This window comes from Emys orbicularis, chromosome 5, assembly GCF_028017835.1.
Source record: "Emys orbicularis isolate rEmyOrb1 chromosome 5, rEmyOrb1.hap1, whole genome shotgun sequence".
Taxonomy (NCBI): domain Eukaryota; kingdom Metazoa; phylum Chordata; order Testudines; family Emydidae; genus Emys; species Emys orbicularis.
The window spans coordinates 109518953-109534986 of NC_088687.1; positions in this window are offsets into that span (position 1 = coordinate 109518953).

Below are 16034 nucleotides of genomic sequence, written 5' to 3' on the forward strand. Positions count from 1 at the left end.
TAGTAGCTTCATCTCCAGGAGCACAACTCCCACCAATGAAGCACTGTCCACACCAGCGCTTTTCGTTGTTAAAAGTTTTATCATTGAGGAGGGTGTTTTTTCACACCCCTGAGCAACAAAAGTTTTAACATTGAAAGTGACAGTGTAGATAGGGCCTTAGTTTTGAAGAAGCAGTTCTAAGTCATTGTATTTATCTACTGGGCACAGCTCCAGTTGGACATGCTGTGAAAACCCAGCTGGTAAACTAGGGTGGCTGAAGCCTGGGGATTTGGTCTGTCAATGGGAGATTCCTGGGATTCCAATGCAGAGATGCAACTCTACCATCACTCAAGAGAGGTCAAAGGTGCAGCTAACCCTGAACCATGACAGGATGTAAATAAATAAAATATTAGAAAGCATAAATCATAAAACTAACAAATGTGTTCCCCCAAAGTGAAAAACAAGATAGAAATAATTATGGAATAATGGACATTCACAAACATGGGCAAAGACTATTCATGTTACTACCATCTATTAATTTTGTTACCGTTATAAGGCTGCAAGGAAGAAAGTTAAAGACCCACAATTTATTAATTTAAGAGCAAAATTCTCTCTCCTAAATTGTCATTGATATTTTTATAGGTTTCTGCTGAAAGGCGAGGCAAATGTAAAATAAATCCTTCCCTGTAAAAATGCAAGTGTTTGCATCTGTTACACAGCAAGCAATATTAGAAATTGTTAAAGTGTCAAAACTGACTAAAACCAGGATAAAATGGCATTAAACTACACTGGGTGCAGTTTAAATACTGTATGAACTCTTCACGCAGAGAATTCTAGCTTATTGAACAAACTTTCAAAGTCCCATTCTTGTATAGTTAGCAGAAAAATAGAGTGCATCCAAGCAGCCTTGTCAAAGTTACTCTCTATAGCCAGGGAACCAGCTATGATAAGGGTTTTACATGGCTTAGCATGATTTAAGATGAAATAGTTTTTTCCCATATTATCTGCTGTTCACCCAGAAAAAGCTTGTTTGATCTAAGTGAATCAAGTGAAGCTGCTTTCCCTTGAATTGTAATGATGAAAGTCATTTTTTATCCAAACCCTGTTAAGCACTGCTTTCCAGCTGATGCATTCCTAGAGATAGAGATGAACTTCACAAACAAAAATATGTTATAAATGTTAAGACTGTAAGTGTGTTTCACTGGAGCCCAGCTAACCACCCCACACAAATCACATTTTTTTTCAAAAATTCTGTTTCTTTAAATTTTCCAGACCCTTTTTGGGTTTTAACAGTTAAAGGATATAGCCAGTTCCCCACTGCCACATAATCCTCCTCTATTCATAAGCTCAGCTGATTTGCACCTCCTGCCCAATCTTAACTTTGCCTCCTTGTTTTGAACTGTGATAGAATTATGCTGTTAATGCAAGCAAACAAAATAGACACTAGGATGGATTTTAAACGGTCAAACTGTAACTTTATTAATCTTAACAACAGGAAGAAGTGCAATCCACCCATCCCCCAGCAAATACGAGAAATTTGATTGTGCTTGGTTTGGGGTTAAATGGCATCACACCATTTAACCAATAAATCAGGATTGTGCCTCTTCCGCCTAACCTCTAGCACTCAACCCACCTCTGAATTCTCTCACTCCTTCTACAAGGGAAAATGAGGATACCACCTCAGCCTATGAAGACTTATGGCCTCCCATACACCCAGCCTACAGGTTAAAAAAAAATCCAGCAGCCATATCCCATGTCTCTTACTCATTTATTTCTGGGTGCTGGCCCTTTCAGCCTTCATCTGCACTGAACACTGGTCACAAATTGCAACAAACTGAACATTCCTATATTACCTCTTCAAATTAAAAATTCCTGTTCTCACTCCTTTTTAACCTAAGACTAAGCCTCTACTATGCTACAAGGCAGACAAACACCTTCACACCTCACCAATTTGGCCCAGAGAGAAAAATTCCTTATTCATCTCAAAAGAGCAATCTGGTCAGACCCATCGGATCCTGGAAATACAGTCTGACAATATCTTAACTATGTGGGAGAGGGCCAGAAATAGCAACAAAGATGGCTGCCAGATGCCCAGGAGGATTTCAAAAGTAGAGGGGGTTTGGTATGAGAGCCAATCAGCCCTCCAGCCCCTCTTGGTTAGTCAATAAGAGGCAGAGAAATCCATCCCCTTCCCTGAGGCATGAGAAAGGGCAATGGGAAGGGAAAGTACACTTGATTATGAGCACTTGCCCTCTCCTCAGGTTTCCAGGGGTGGACCAACTCCCTCCTTCTATTCCAACCAAACCTTCCACCATCACTAAGATTGTGGGGAGGCATGTGTAACGCTGTATGGAATATGCGTGACCATTTATAATATTACTGATACCAATATTACAAAGTTGCAATGAATTTTATACAAGATATGCCATGTAAGATATCAGTGGAAAAGTTATGATTTGCTAAATATGATGTTTGTTTATATGTATGTGTCATCTTTGTATTGTGAGAGTTATAAATATGTGTGGGATATTGATATTTCAAACTTGTGCTGTGTATCTGGGTGACACTCTCAGACGGATTGGCATCAGCACCAACCAGCCTGTTTGATGGCCCATCAAGGGCAATCATCTGTACAATGAACCCATTGAGAGAAGCCAGGAGCTATGCCTATGAGTCAGCAGGACATGTAGGGACATGCCTATGGACAGGGAATGTGTTTGGGATGAAGGATGTACAAGCCACATAACAAAGAATATAAAAAGGCAGCTGCATCACCTCCATTTTGTCTTCAGTCCTGCTTCTTACCTCTGGAGTAACTTTTCTACAAACTGAAGTTTTGAACAAAGGACTGATAGACCCATCCAAGCTCTGGATGTGTTCCAGAGGGACTTTACAAGCCAGCAAACTCACTAATGCTGCTAAAGAACCTGATATATGGACTCTGAAGTCCTATGTATGTATCTAATTGCTTTGACCATTTAACAATTCTCTTCTCATTCTTTTCTTTTATAAAAAACCTTTGGTTATAGATACTAGAGGATTGGCTGGCAGCATGGTATTTTGGGTAAGATCCAAACTAGCATTAATCTGGTAATGTGGCTGGCCCTTTGGGGATCAGAAGAATATTTAGTACAGTGAATAGAATTTTAAGTAACTTCTCACTTTGTCTCCCAATCAGCGAATAGGTCCAGTAGAGATTGGAATGCAATAAAGGGGGCTGTTCCCCCCCCCCCCCAGCTTCTCGATAACCAGTGTGGGGGATCAGGAGCAGTTTTGTGACTGGTTGGTGAATCTAACTATAGTGTTAACCACCAGTTTTGGGAGAATCTGCTCTCCTTTTTGCAACCTGCCCTGACCTTGGCATTTTCAGTGTGGGCTACCCTAGGCACCTCGGGTCATATTTTAGATATAAATTGTTGGATTATATATTGCTATAATAATAATTATCATAATAGATAGTACAGGGTGGTGGAACAATTTTTATAGTGGGGGTGCTGAGAGCCATTGAACCAAACTGTAAATCCTGTATATAATGGAAACCACTTCAAGCCAGGAGATGTGGTAGCATCCCCAGGACCCCTAGTTCCAGCATCTATGAGGTAGTAAAAATACTGAATGAAATATAGTCTCTGGAAAAAAAATTGCAGGTTCTTAGCACCCACTAGCAGCCAGCTCCCTCCTCCTCCTGCCCAGCACCTCCCACCCACCCTCAGCCCTGCCAATCAATTCCTCCTCCTCCCTCCCTCCCCATGCCTCCTGGCCGCCATGATCAGCTGTTCTGCAGCCTGCAGTAGGCACTGTGGGGAGTGGGAGAAGCAGGAAGAGGCAGGACAGAGGCAGGGCACGGGTGGGGTCTTGAGGGAAGAGGTGGAGTGGGGACAGGGCCTGGGAGTGAGCAGGGGTTGAGCACCCCGAGGCAAGGAGGAAGCCAGCACCTGTGGTCTCAAGGCACGTTAAATTATTTCAGAGTTCTGTATATTGCTCAGTGTGTTGCGTTAGTGGGGAGGAATACTTTATGAAAACATTGGAATGATTGATCTGTTTGATGTTATGAAATGTGTTGGTTAAAATGTGCTATAGTTTTATGAAGCGTATGGAAGCAGTACAAGTTTGTATTTAATTATATCAACTGTACTGGGCAACAACTAAGATATGTAGTTTTTTGTAATGAGCAGTGCTGTAAGAATGTGTTAGTATAGGGTGACCAGATGTCCCGATTTTATAGGGACAGTCCCAATTTTGGGGGCCATTTCTTATATGAGCTCCTACTACTCCTCCACCCCCACCCCCGTCCCGATTTTTCACACTTGCCCTTTGGTCACCCTATGTTAGTATGATCGATTACCTGAAATTGATTTCTTGAACAAAACAATAGGATCTTATCTCCCAGTGAGATACCGCAAACTTTTTATACATTTTTCCAAATTTTAGGGGTAAAGTTAAGACTGGACAGGCAACAAACATCAGGTAGGGTGACAATGATGAACGGTTATATGGCAGTTAAGCAGTTAAGGTATCTAGTTACTTCCTATTTCCAAGCTTAAATTAATGGATTTTTTGGTCATTGTTTTGTAAATGGTGTAGGCTTTTTTGGTAATGAAAGTGTAATTTTTCGGCTCATGAACTGGGCTCATAAAACACATTTTCAACTGCAAACCTTTAACTATGGCTTTTATTCATTTCCATTTTTCTTTAATGCATGCCAAAATTCAGTCAGCATGGTATATGATGTCTGTAGAGAAAGCCCTCACACCTCAGAATTTATGCACCCCTCCTTCTACAAACTTTATCAAGCACAAAGAAAGAAGAGGATGGCACTGGAGTTGAATACATGCAGAGCTCACAAATGTCAAAACTGAATTAACACAAACACCCATCATTCAACTTAGAGTTGAGTCAAAGCTTGAGAAACTTCAGCCTCAAAGGAATTTCAGAAAGTTAGGAGCACTGAAAAGTGAGTCTGACAAAAGTTGGAACTCACCTTAATTACATCATACACACATCAAGTGATATGCATGTAATAAATTGCAGAACCATTTCAAACTGCATCACAAGGCATCTATTACCACTAACTGCATTCTCATCCATCTCCACTGGGACATGTCAAGCTTTTACAAACTTCTGAGCAATTTCACAGATACCTGAAATTCCCTCCTTGGCCCTCACAAAAAAATGGGGAATTTCCCCACTCCCCCAAATTATATTGGTTGGAAATGCAATGCGAGCCCTGTGCCAGTGACAAGTTTCAAGTTCCATATCTTGAGAGTTGCTGGTTTCTAAATGAAATAATCCCAGGTTTCCAGTGAGACACTGCACTTGCTTGCTCGGGAAAGTCTTAAAGTATCAGTCCTGAAAATAATGATGTTATATATGCAAAAGCAATTTTAGGTCATTTTCAGAAGTTTCTATAACCTTTCCCTCACAGACCTGTACTGTTGGACATATGGTTAGAGCTGGTCAGTAAATGTTTCTTGCTCCTTTGAAAAATTTCTAGTTTTCAGTGAAAAAAACAACATCCAAACCAATTATTTTTCAGTTGAAAACCAAAATAATTTTAAGTTGTTGAGTTTTGGTTTTTCAACAGAAACTCCCACAAAATTACTTGAAAATGGACATTTCCCAGAGAAATGTCCATTTTGACAACAACAACAACAACAAAAAATTTTCTTCCAAAAAGTACTGAAAAAACATTGAGGGAATAAAATTCAACCAGCTCTACTCGCAGCAGCTATGGCAAGCTGACCTGGCAGGTCCCTCCATGTGATTTGCCCTAGCTACTTGAGAGAGGAACTCTAAGACCATGACTTCCCACAACTCCTACATTCCACTGGAAAAATGAAACTGTCAACAGATAGGGGGAGCATGAGAATGCAGGAGAGAACTTTCAGAGGAAGAGGAACTAGACTATGGGACTAAACTTTTAAAGAGACAGAAATTACCAGAGAATCAACACTTTCAGAGCAAAATGCAATATTTCCTTGCCTTAGATTTCCCTCAATAAATTCTCTCAGCCACAAAGAAAAGAACTCTATGAACTAATAAAACCTGCATTGCTCATACCAGCTGGGAAGAAAGTAAGAGAGCCACTTATTGCCATTTCCTTTTTTTAAACTACTTGAGGTACTCAGATACTATGGTGAGGAGGGCAGATAGACAGATGAAAAATAGCACTAATAAAATGTTTTATATACTTTGTCTGTAAAATACAAGGCAAATACAGAATGCAAGATAATGTTGGGTGCAATAAAGGTTTCGTTGGCACCATCTTAGAGGGTAGAGCTCACTGAAAGTCAATTTTTTCCAGGTATCTTCATTAACAGAGAAAGAAACTAAAACATAACCCCTTCTGGCATAGGTGAACTACTACAGAGGCTGTAACCTACACCTCCTGAACTGCACCACTATCCTTGGAAAACACTAAGCAAAATTACTATGCGCTATCTATTCATCCTACTACATACAGGACAAAATGCCAGTGTGGAGGGAAGAAGGTTATCAGGAAGGTGAACTCTACCTAATCTTAAAGACAAATGGCAATTTATATTTTATAATTCTAGAGGACAACAATATGTGAATTATAGTAAGAAACAAAAAAGCATCAGGGCTAATAAAATTGTTTTACTACTATGAGAAATTATTTTGTTTAAAAATAACAGTAGTCACAAATTAAGAAATATGATTATGTTAAGCAGAATTCAGTCCTATGTGACCTTTCTCATTGATGGCATGGTATGAGTAATCTGTGGAAACACTAGTCTTGTCATATTAAGCGGTCCATGACAGCATTAGTACGGTAGACCTTCAAGGTTTCCGTCATGATAAATGGTTACATTGCGGTAGCACTAGTTAGCATGCAGAGTGTCAAAATCCCTTGAGTCACAACATTCCCACAACCATATATCACTGATTACACTGTAGTAAGGCAAACATAACAGATTTCATTCAAATAAACTGCACAATTGGAAAACTGTTTTAAATTCCATTCAGTAATGAGAGTTGCTTTATTATTTTAGATATTGTAAGAATACAAATTCACTAGATTTCTGGTCAATAAAAAGGCTGCTTTTAGAGTCTATTGAAATGCTAAAACTAAGCTTTCAGGCTTTTGAGGATTTGTGTGTAAATCAAGTTAAAGCTCACAATAGGTAAACTGCATTGCTTTGTATTGTTTCTGTTTAGAAATATTCACAGGCATCTTTGAACCAAATCCAACTTTAGTGAGTGGACTGGAACATAGAATTATCATAAATCCATCAAACATTGAGTTTCCCATTTTTCTGAAGTGATATTTTATGCCTCCAAAATATCTGTATGCAAACTTCCTTTCACTTTTCATGGGATGAAACTCAGCAGCATTGAACAATTTAAAGTTCTTCTGGGAAAAAAAGTATGTACTCTGATTAAAGATCAACAGTATCAAATAAACCTGTTTCAAAACTTACAAACTGAGACATTGCTTTAGGAATTCTGTACTTTATATCCTTGTTTCAGAGAAGCTCCGTAATAAAGGATTGGATTCTAATTCCACCATGCACAGTAAAAGTACTCAAGGAGTAGCCCCACTTTATTCAAAGGGACCACTTCATAAAGTGCTACTCAGTCAGAGTAAAGAATCAGATTTTGGTCTTAAAGATCTAGGCACACTGAACTAAAATAAGCCATAGTGTTTAGAGATAGTTGGAATTTTCCACCTTTCAAGTTTGATTAAATATTTCAAAAAATCAGTTTTCAATGGGGAAGAAAATCCTTGGGAGTTTTCAACCAGTTCTATAGTGGCTTGAAATTTTCCCAGTGATCAGACGAATTAACTGAAATTTTGAAAAACCAGCATGAGATTTAGAAAAATTCCCACTTTTTTTTAAATTTGTGTTTTAATTAATTGAGCACAATATTGACTCTCGTCTCCATACAATTGAAGAGAACATAATACTCCAGGGAAGCACCACACAGTAGTGGAGACTGAAGTTCTTTATTTAAACATTCAAGAACAGCAGCAGTGCAAGATGCCCCAGTCTTGCCAATATGCCTCAACCCTTTCCTAGAGAGAATACTTCTAGGACAGTATCCATGCATAATCCTTGGCTTCTGTGCTGATTCTGCCACTTACAATACCACTGAACACCTGGTGTGGTAGTTTGGGACACGGGCAACTAAAAACTAGGTGGTCAGAACAATTCACCTCACAAAAAACACTGGAACCTCACCAACTGATAAATCTGGACTGGATTTGAAGGGATTGAGTGAAGATCTGTGTATCAGCAGATCCCTGTATGGGATGGGTTAGCAGGTAGTGATGACACACACATTTCTTCTCCCCATCCCATTTGTTAAGTGGCAAAATATAATAGAGCTTGAGACTTTATAAACATTTGAATGGTGCTCCCTCCACTGAGTTTTATTCTTTATATCTTTCAGGGATAGCATGAACTGGTCTCGATGATCAAGGAGGTCTCTTCCAGTCTTATGTTTCTATGTACAGCTGCAGGAGAGGAAAACCACTGCTAGGGAGTCAAGGGAGATGGTATGATGACACGGGTCCCCCACCTGGAAATCCCTAGTCCTCCTATGGATCCCATGAGGTCTGCATATTCTGGAGGCTGCACTCAGTGCTCGTGCCATAAGGTGGAGTGTTGGTAGCCAAGAGGGGGCAGGAAGAATCCCCACCCTACTATAACTCTCTGGGGAAAAATTCACAGGGGAATTTCAGAGTTTCACCCTCTACACCATCTGTTTCTCCCTCTACTGAAGAGAGATGTAATTGAAAAGTCCTTGTTAGAGCTTCCATCTCCTGGAGCTTCCTCTTGTTTTTATATAAACCAAAGGATGGCAATGAAACATAGTTGTACCATCGTGAAGATAGATTCAGATCACAGTTGCTAACTTTCACATGGTAAATAAGCACCCCGACTTTCACAATAAGCCAAAAATCAAGCTAATCCCATTTCAAAACAACGCCAAAATAACCCAATCCCTAAGAACCCCAACACTCTGTGAGACTAGATTCCCCTGGCATGCAGTCTGCGACTGTGATGGGCCCACTTTGCACCCCTGACTCTCTCCCCTCCTTACCCCTGCTTGCCTCCCCTTGCCCCTGCTTGCTGGGAGCCGATCAAAAAAAAAAAGAAGCTACAAGCAAAAGCAACTAGCCAACAAGCAACTCACAAGCCAGTTAAGCCAAAAACAAGTCCAATTTCTGCTTTTTTCCCCCGTGGGTTTGGCATGTCTGATTCAGATGGGAGTCTATGTTTTTCATATACCAAGACAAATTAAATCCAATGTTCTGTAAAGTGAAATATTTTAATATGCTCTAGAATGGAATGGTTCTCGAAATGTTAATTAATATAATTTACACACATCTACAATAGTTTTCATAGCAGTTCAACATTTTCCATGTTCACATAATGAAGCTGACAGATCCAACTCACAGTTGCCTGGCTTTTTATATTTTTATCTACGAGATCTCTTCTTGTCTTACAAATGGTTTTTTCAGCTCTTCTGCTCCCTGTGCTTATGTGCAACTTCCATTATCTGTCAGAAATTAATAAATTGTTCCAAATGAAAAGTGTTTGACATTTTAACTTGTTTGAAGGCTCTCTCTCTCACACACACACACACACACACACACACACACACACACAGAGAGAGAGAGAGAGAGAGAGAGAGAGAGAGCGCAAACCATATTTGTAGCAGTTTTGTACACATTCCCAAAAAAGATGCTTCAAGAACCAGTGTTATCATGGCAATTATACTTTACAAAATAAGATGCAGCTTCTAATCAAGTCAGGCAGCACCTATGACAAAAGATTGCTTTTTTATTATTTCTTTTAAAAAAATATTGCTTATGGATTCTACCTGCTTACTGATAAATTTGACACTATTGGAAAAATAAGGCTGCTGATTTAAGAAAAAAAAATTATTCACATTGGGAAAAGTATACATCATTAACCATTTTCTTGTTTTTAAATGCCTTCCTCATATATTGTACACAGTGCAATTCTGCCACCTAGAGGCCAATACAGAAATGAGGCGTGTGATTTTGCTGTGCATATTTCCCGGACTCATTTAGAGAGCCACTAATTGATACATTTCCTGTCAGGTAATTAAATGCGAATATTTTATGACTCTATTCATATTTGATGTTATACTGCACAGTAGTTAGTAGGCTGCACGAGATCAATGTCAGATAGCAGAATTGCCAGGTGAAAAATTTAGATTTTTATATTATATACATAAACACACACACAAAATTCTCTGCTGTGATGATTACTTTAATCATAAAGGATCCCAAAATACTTCCCATACAGCGAACTTCATTTACTCAAAGGGATAGTGGTAGAATTCCTATAGACATTGTTTCAAACTAGGAGGAATTGTTTAATTTGTGCACATTGGGCGATTTAACCTATCTCCACAGAAGAGGGATTCTGTATTGTACACACAGATGCAGCTGCTTCTGTGGCAGATGGTTACAGCCATTTAGTACACAAAGCACTATGTAGCAGCCTGGGGAGGGGATATTTTGAGCTACTCCACAGCAAACTATTACTTTTAGGAAGACTGTCAAGGGATACAAAATTTCAAAATAAAGTAGGAAAGATCTTAGGATTTCAAGGTGTCATCTGAAAATCCACACAGAGTAATCTGCATAGGACTCAAGTAATTCAGATCACAGGGATGAAGGGCTGATGACTAGTCTTCTGGGATTTGAACCTGTGGTTTCAGGGAGTCTAGGCATATCAAATATTCAGCTTAGACCAATAAACCATCCCCTCTAGGGGGATAAAACAGTAATGCTGAGGTCTCCCATAAAAAGAAGTGCTGAGATACCAAATACTGTATTATAATACATATATATTTCAGTATTTGGAAAAGAAAATACCCATCTATTTTCACAGTCAATAGAATTTAGCCACCATGACTAATAGACTGAACTTAAACATTGTTTTCCTTTAGGCCCCTTATTCCTTTTTACACAGGAGAAAAACCCAGAGACTGCAACCAGCATTAACCCCTTTGGCTCCCGGCCCACACAAAGCTTCCAATTGCTGCTTAGAAAGGCCTGGACAAGAATTCCCTTCAGAGTTTATTAAAGCCATTCCTAAATCATCACTGCTGAATAGCAACAGCCTCACCCTCCTCAGCAACAAGATACTCTTCACTTAACGTGTACAGCCAATTTCATCCAAGGATCTCCAAGTGTTCGGCAAGCATTAATTAAGCCTTGCACTACCCTTATGATATCCAGAAGGCAACTATTGTACCTAGTGGATGGTGTCAGAGAGAAAGGAAACTCAGGCAAAGCACAGAGAAGTTATTTGAGTCCTGGGAAGAAGAAGAAGAGGTTACTCACCTTGGTCAGTAACTGTAGTTTTTCGAGATGGGTGTCCCTCTGTAGGTTCTCCACTCGATAGGTACGTGTGCACCCCACATACTCTCGATCAGAGATTTTCATTAGCAGCGTCCATTTGGCCCATGCATGGGCCAAAGGTATCTTCGTGCCCTGCACCAAGGCTATATCAGGCTGCGTGGGCGAACCACCCCTTCAGTTCCTTCTGCACCACTAAGGGCTTTTCTACACTAGCAGGGGAAGGGGGGATCAATCTAAGATACTCAACTTCAGCTACAAGAATAGCGTTGCTGAAGTTGACGTATCTTAGATCGACTTACCTCCTGTCCTCACGGCTCAGGATCGATGGCCACGGCTCCCCCGTCGACTCCACTTCCGCCTCTCACTCTGGTGGAGTTCCGGAGTCGACGGGGAGCGCGTTCGGGGATCGATTTATCACGTCTAGACGAGACGCGATAAATTGATCCCCGATAGATCGATCGCTACCCGCCGATCTGGCGGGTAGTGTTCACATACCCTAAGACTCAACAGGAACTCCAAAACAAAGGGGAAGGTGGTCAGGTAGTGGAGCACCCATAGGGATCCACATCTCAAAGACCTACAGTTACTGCACAGGGTGAGTAACCTCTTCTTTGAGTAGTGTCCCTATGGGTTCTCCACTTGGGATGACTCACGATCAGTATCCCCAGTATGAGGAGGGAACTTCGGAATGGAGTCCATCACATGAGAGAGAACTGCATTGCCAACTGTAGCATCAGACCTGGAGGCATCAACCAAGGCAGAGTGTCTAGAGAAAGCGTGTACTGAAGATGACGTAGCAGCCCTGCAGATTTCTGAAATTGGCTTTCCTTTAAAAATGTTCCTTAGATGTAGATTATGATCTCGTTGAGTGTGCCGAAACACTGGTAGGGGATGAGAATTTTGACAGTCTGGTAGCAAGCCATAATACAATCCGAAATCTATTGAGAGTCTCTGGGGAGAAATGGGATAACCCCTGGATCTATTTGCAATTGAAAGGAACAGTTTATTGGATTTGCTAAAAGGTTAGTTCTGTTCAGGCAGCAGGATAATGCCTTCCTGACATCTAGAGTGTAGAGAACGGTCTCCCGGCTGGAACTATGCAGTTTCAGCAAGAATGCTGGCAGACATATGGTCTAATCCAGATGAAATTCTGAAATCACTTTAGGGAGAAACCTGGGATATGGCCTTAAAAACACCTATTCTTGTGAGACATTGTAAATGGGGAGTCTGCTATTAACACCCCAATCTCTCTCGGGGCTGAGGTAATTGCCACTAGGAAGGCTGTTTTCCTTGATAAGTTCAAGAGGGAGCAGGTGGCCACTGATTCGAATGGGGGCTTTGTAAGGCTTTCAAAAACCAAATTCAGGTACCAAGGAGTAGGAACAGGTTTCAGAGTAGCAGCCGTGTTAGTCTGTATCCGCAAAAATAACAGGAGTACTTGTGGCACCTTAGAGACTAACAAATTTATTAGAGCATAAGCTTTCGTGGGCTACAACCCACTTCTTCGGATGCATATAGAGTGAACCATATATTGAGGAGATATATATACACACACATACAGAGAGCATGAACAGGTGGGAGTTGTCTTACCAACTCTGAGAGGCCAATTAAGTAAGAGAAAAAAAACTTTTGAAGTGATAATCAAGATGGTTCAGTACAGACAGTTTGATAAGAAGCAAGTGTGAAAATACTTACAAGGGGAGATAGATTCAATGTTTGTAATGGCTCAGCCATTCCCAATCCCTATTTAGCCCTGAGTTGATTGTGTCTAGTTTGCATATCAATTCCAGCTCAGCAGTCTCTCGTTGGAGTCTGTTTTTGAAGTTTTTCTGTTTTAAGATAGCCACCCACAGGTCTGTCAAAGAATGGCCAGACAGGTTAAAGTGTTCTCCCACTGGTTTTTGAGTATTATGATTCCTGATGTCAGATTTGTGTCCATTAATTCTACGCAAAAGAATTAATGGACACAAATCTGACATCAGGAATCATAATACTCAAAAACCAGTGGGAGAACACTTTAACCTGTCTGGCCATTCTTTGACAGACCTGTGGGTGGCTATCTTAAAACAGAAAAACTTCAAAAACAGACTCCAACGAGAGACTGCTGAGCTGGAATTGATATGCAAACTAGACACAATCAACTCAGGGCTAAATAGGGATTGGGAATGGCTGAGCCATTACAAACATTGAATCTATCTCCCCTTGTAAGTATTTTCACACTTGCTTCTTATCAAACTGTCTGTACTGAACCATCTTGATTATCACTTCAAAAGTTTTTTTTCTCTTACTTAATTGGCCTCTCAGAGTTGGTAAGACAACTCCCACCTGTTCATGCTCTCTGTATGTGTGTGTGTGTATGTATATCTCCTCAATATATGGTTCACTCTATATGCATCCGAAGAAGTGGGTTGTAGCCCACGAAAGCTTATGCTCTAATAAATTTGTTAGTCTCTAAGGTGCCACAAGTACTCCTGTTATTTTTAAGGAGTAGGAACATTTATCTGTGGGAAGAGATTCCCCAAGCCTTTCATAAATCTTGCAGTTGTGGGGTGAGCAAAGAGACAGAAACCTTCAATAGTAGTACGAAAGGCTCCAGAGCCGCCAGGTGAACTTTGATGGAATTGAGGGACAATCCCGATTTCTTATGCTGTAACAGGTACTCCAGAATGAGAGGAAGCAGGGCAGATTCAGTAGCAGCATTGTGGTACTCGCATCAGTGACCAAATCTTGCCCACTTTTAGATGTCAGTATTTCTGGGGGAAACTTTTCTACTATTTAATAGTACATGTTGTACCTCCGCAGAGCAGGATGACCATAGCCCCATGAACCATCGAGGAACCACACCTTGAGGTGAAGAATACTCAAGTTGGGGCATATCAGGCCTCCTGAGAAAGGAATTGAAAGACAGTTGGAACATCTATCCGAGGATAGAGAGCAAAGTGAAACTGGTAAGGGAATCATGCCAGCCCTGACCACATCAGCGCTATTAGGATGACTCCAGACTTGTCCTCTAATGGAGGAGCTCCCAGAGAATAGGAGGGCGACAGCACCAGGGATGTAAAGGTATCCACAGACTGAGAGGTTCTTGATACCAAGAGGTGCTCTGTGCCCACTAACAATGGAGACTGTGGTTCAGCATTTGCCACTAATTCCCTCTGGTATCTGAAGTCCTGCAGTACCAAGAGATGTTGTAATACCAAGTGTTTGTCCTTATCTGATGGTAACAGAGCCTTAGGGTGCTTCGGGACTGGTGCTGATGATGTTGAAGGCTTACACAGTACCATGGCACTTGGTAAGGGTATCAAGAGTGGAGTCAGAGATGAAGGTACTGTTCCTCCATGTTTGGTACCATCCCCAGACAATGGTACCAAGGTCTTTCCAGAGCCCAGTTTGGTCTTAGAACCATGGTGTGCATCCCCTATACCGGAAGAGCCTTTCACGTCTACAGTACCAAGCCTTGAGGAAGACCTTTCAGAGGCTGTAGATCTGGCCAGAGACCAAGGTCTTTTTGGGGGGAATCCCTGCAAGGGGAACTAGATCTCCTCTTTCAGGAGGCTTTAGAGGAGGGCTCTGGGGATTTCTCTTTCCTAGGAGAATGCTGCACCAAGATGGAAGGGGCACTAGATGATCCTGGCAACTGACATCCAGAGGGGTCCTTACCTGGTTCCGAAGTGGAGTAGGGGAAACAGTCCATCATGAGGAATTGAAGTTTGACTTCCCAGTTCTTCCAACTCATAGATTTCGGGACTAGGCAGAAGTTGCACTTCTGCGGCATGTCCAATTCGCCCAGGCAGCAAACACACTTAGAGTGTCTGTCACTGACTGGGATTGCCTTTTTACAGGAGAGGCAGCATTTGAATCCTGGTGTACCAGGCATGCCCTTCACAGGGAGAATTTCCCCAGTGGGAGTCTCTAACCAGAAAAAAAAAATTTTTTTTTAAACCAACAATCCTCCCTTCCTCCCTACCTAACTAGAAGCTCCAAAACTACCATGGTAGGCAAGAAACAAACACACTAGTTTCATCTTGGGCCGAAGCCCGAGAAACTGAGAGGATGGTTTGCCCACACAGCCTGATATAGCCTCAACACAGGGCATGAGGATACCAACAGCGCATGCACGGACTGAACGGATGCAGCTAATGAAAATCTCCAATCGAGGGTACATGGGGCACATGCGCCCACAAAGAGTGGAGCATCTACAAGGACACTACTCAAAGAAGAACCTTGAGTAGAAACAAACACTCCCAACTACATATATACATATTGAGAAATTTAGAGGTGTTGTGGTCATATTTTGTGCATTGTTCAAAACCTATTTTAACAAAAAAGCCAAACATTTTGCATTTTCATGCATTTCATCATTTATATTTTAATTAGGTTTAACTTACTCCATCTCTTTCTCCCATCATCTCTTTCCTTTTCTGCTATGTTGTCCCTCATCTGGCATTTTCCATATCCATTTCCCTTCAAACTAGTTTGTCATCATCCTTTTTCTTCTCGCTCAGTGTTTTCTCCCCTCCCGGCCTCAGACAACCTTACCTTCCTTCAATAATCACTTGCCTCTCTCTCACTCCCTATCCTCCTATCTAAATCCCCCATTTCTCCTTTGTTCTCTCTTCTACACCATCCCACCATCTCTCCCTCTTTCCTTCCATTACCCTCAATTTCACCACCTCCTCTGCTCTGC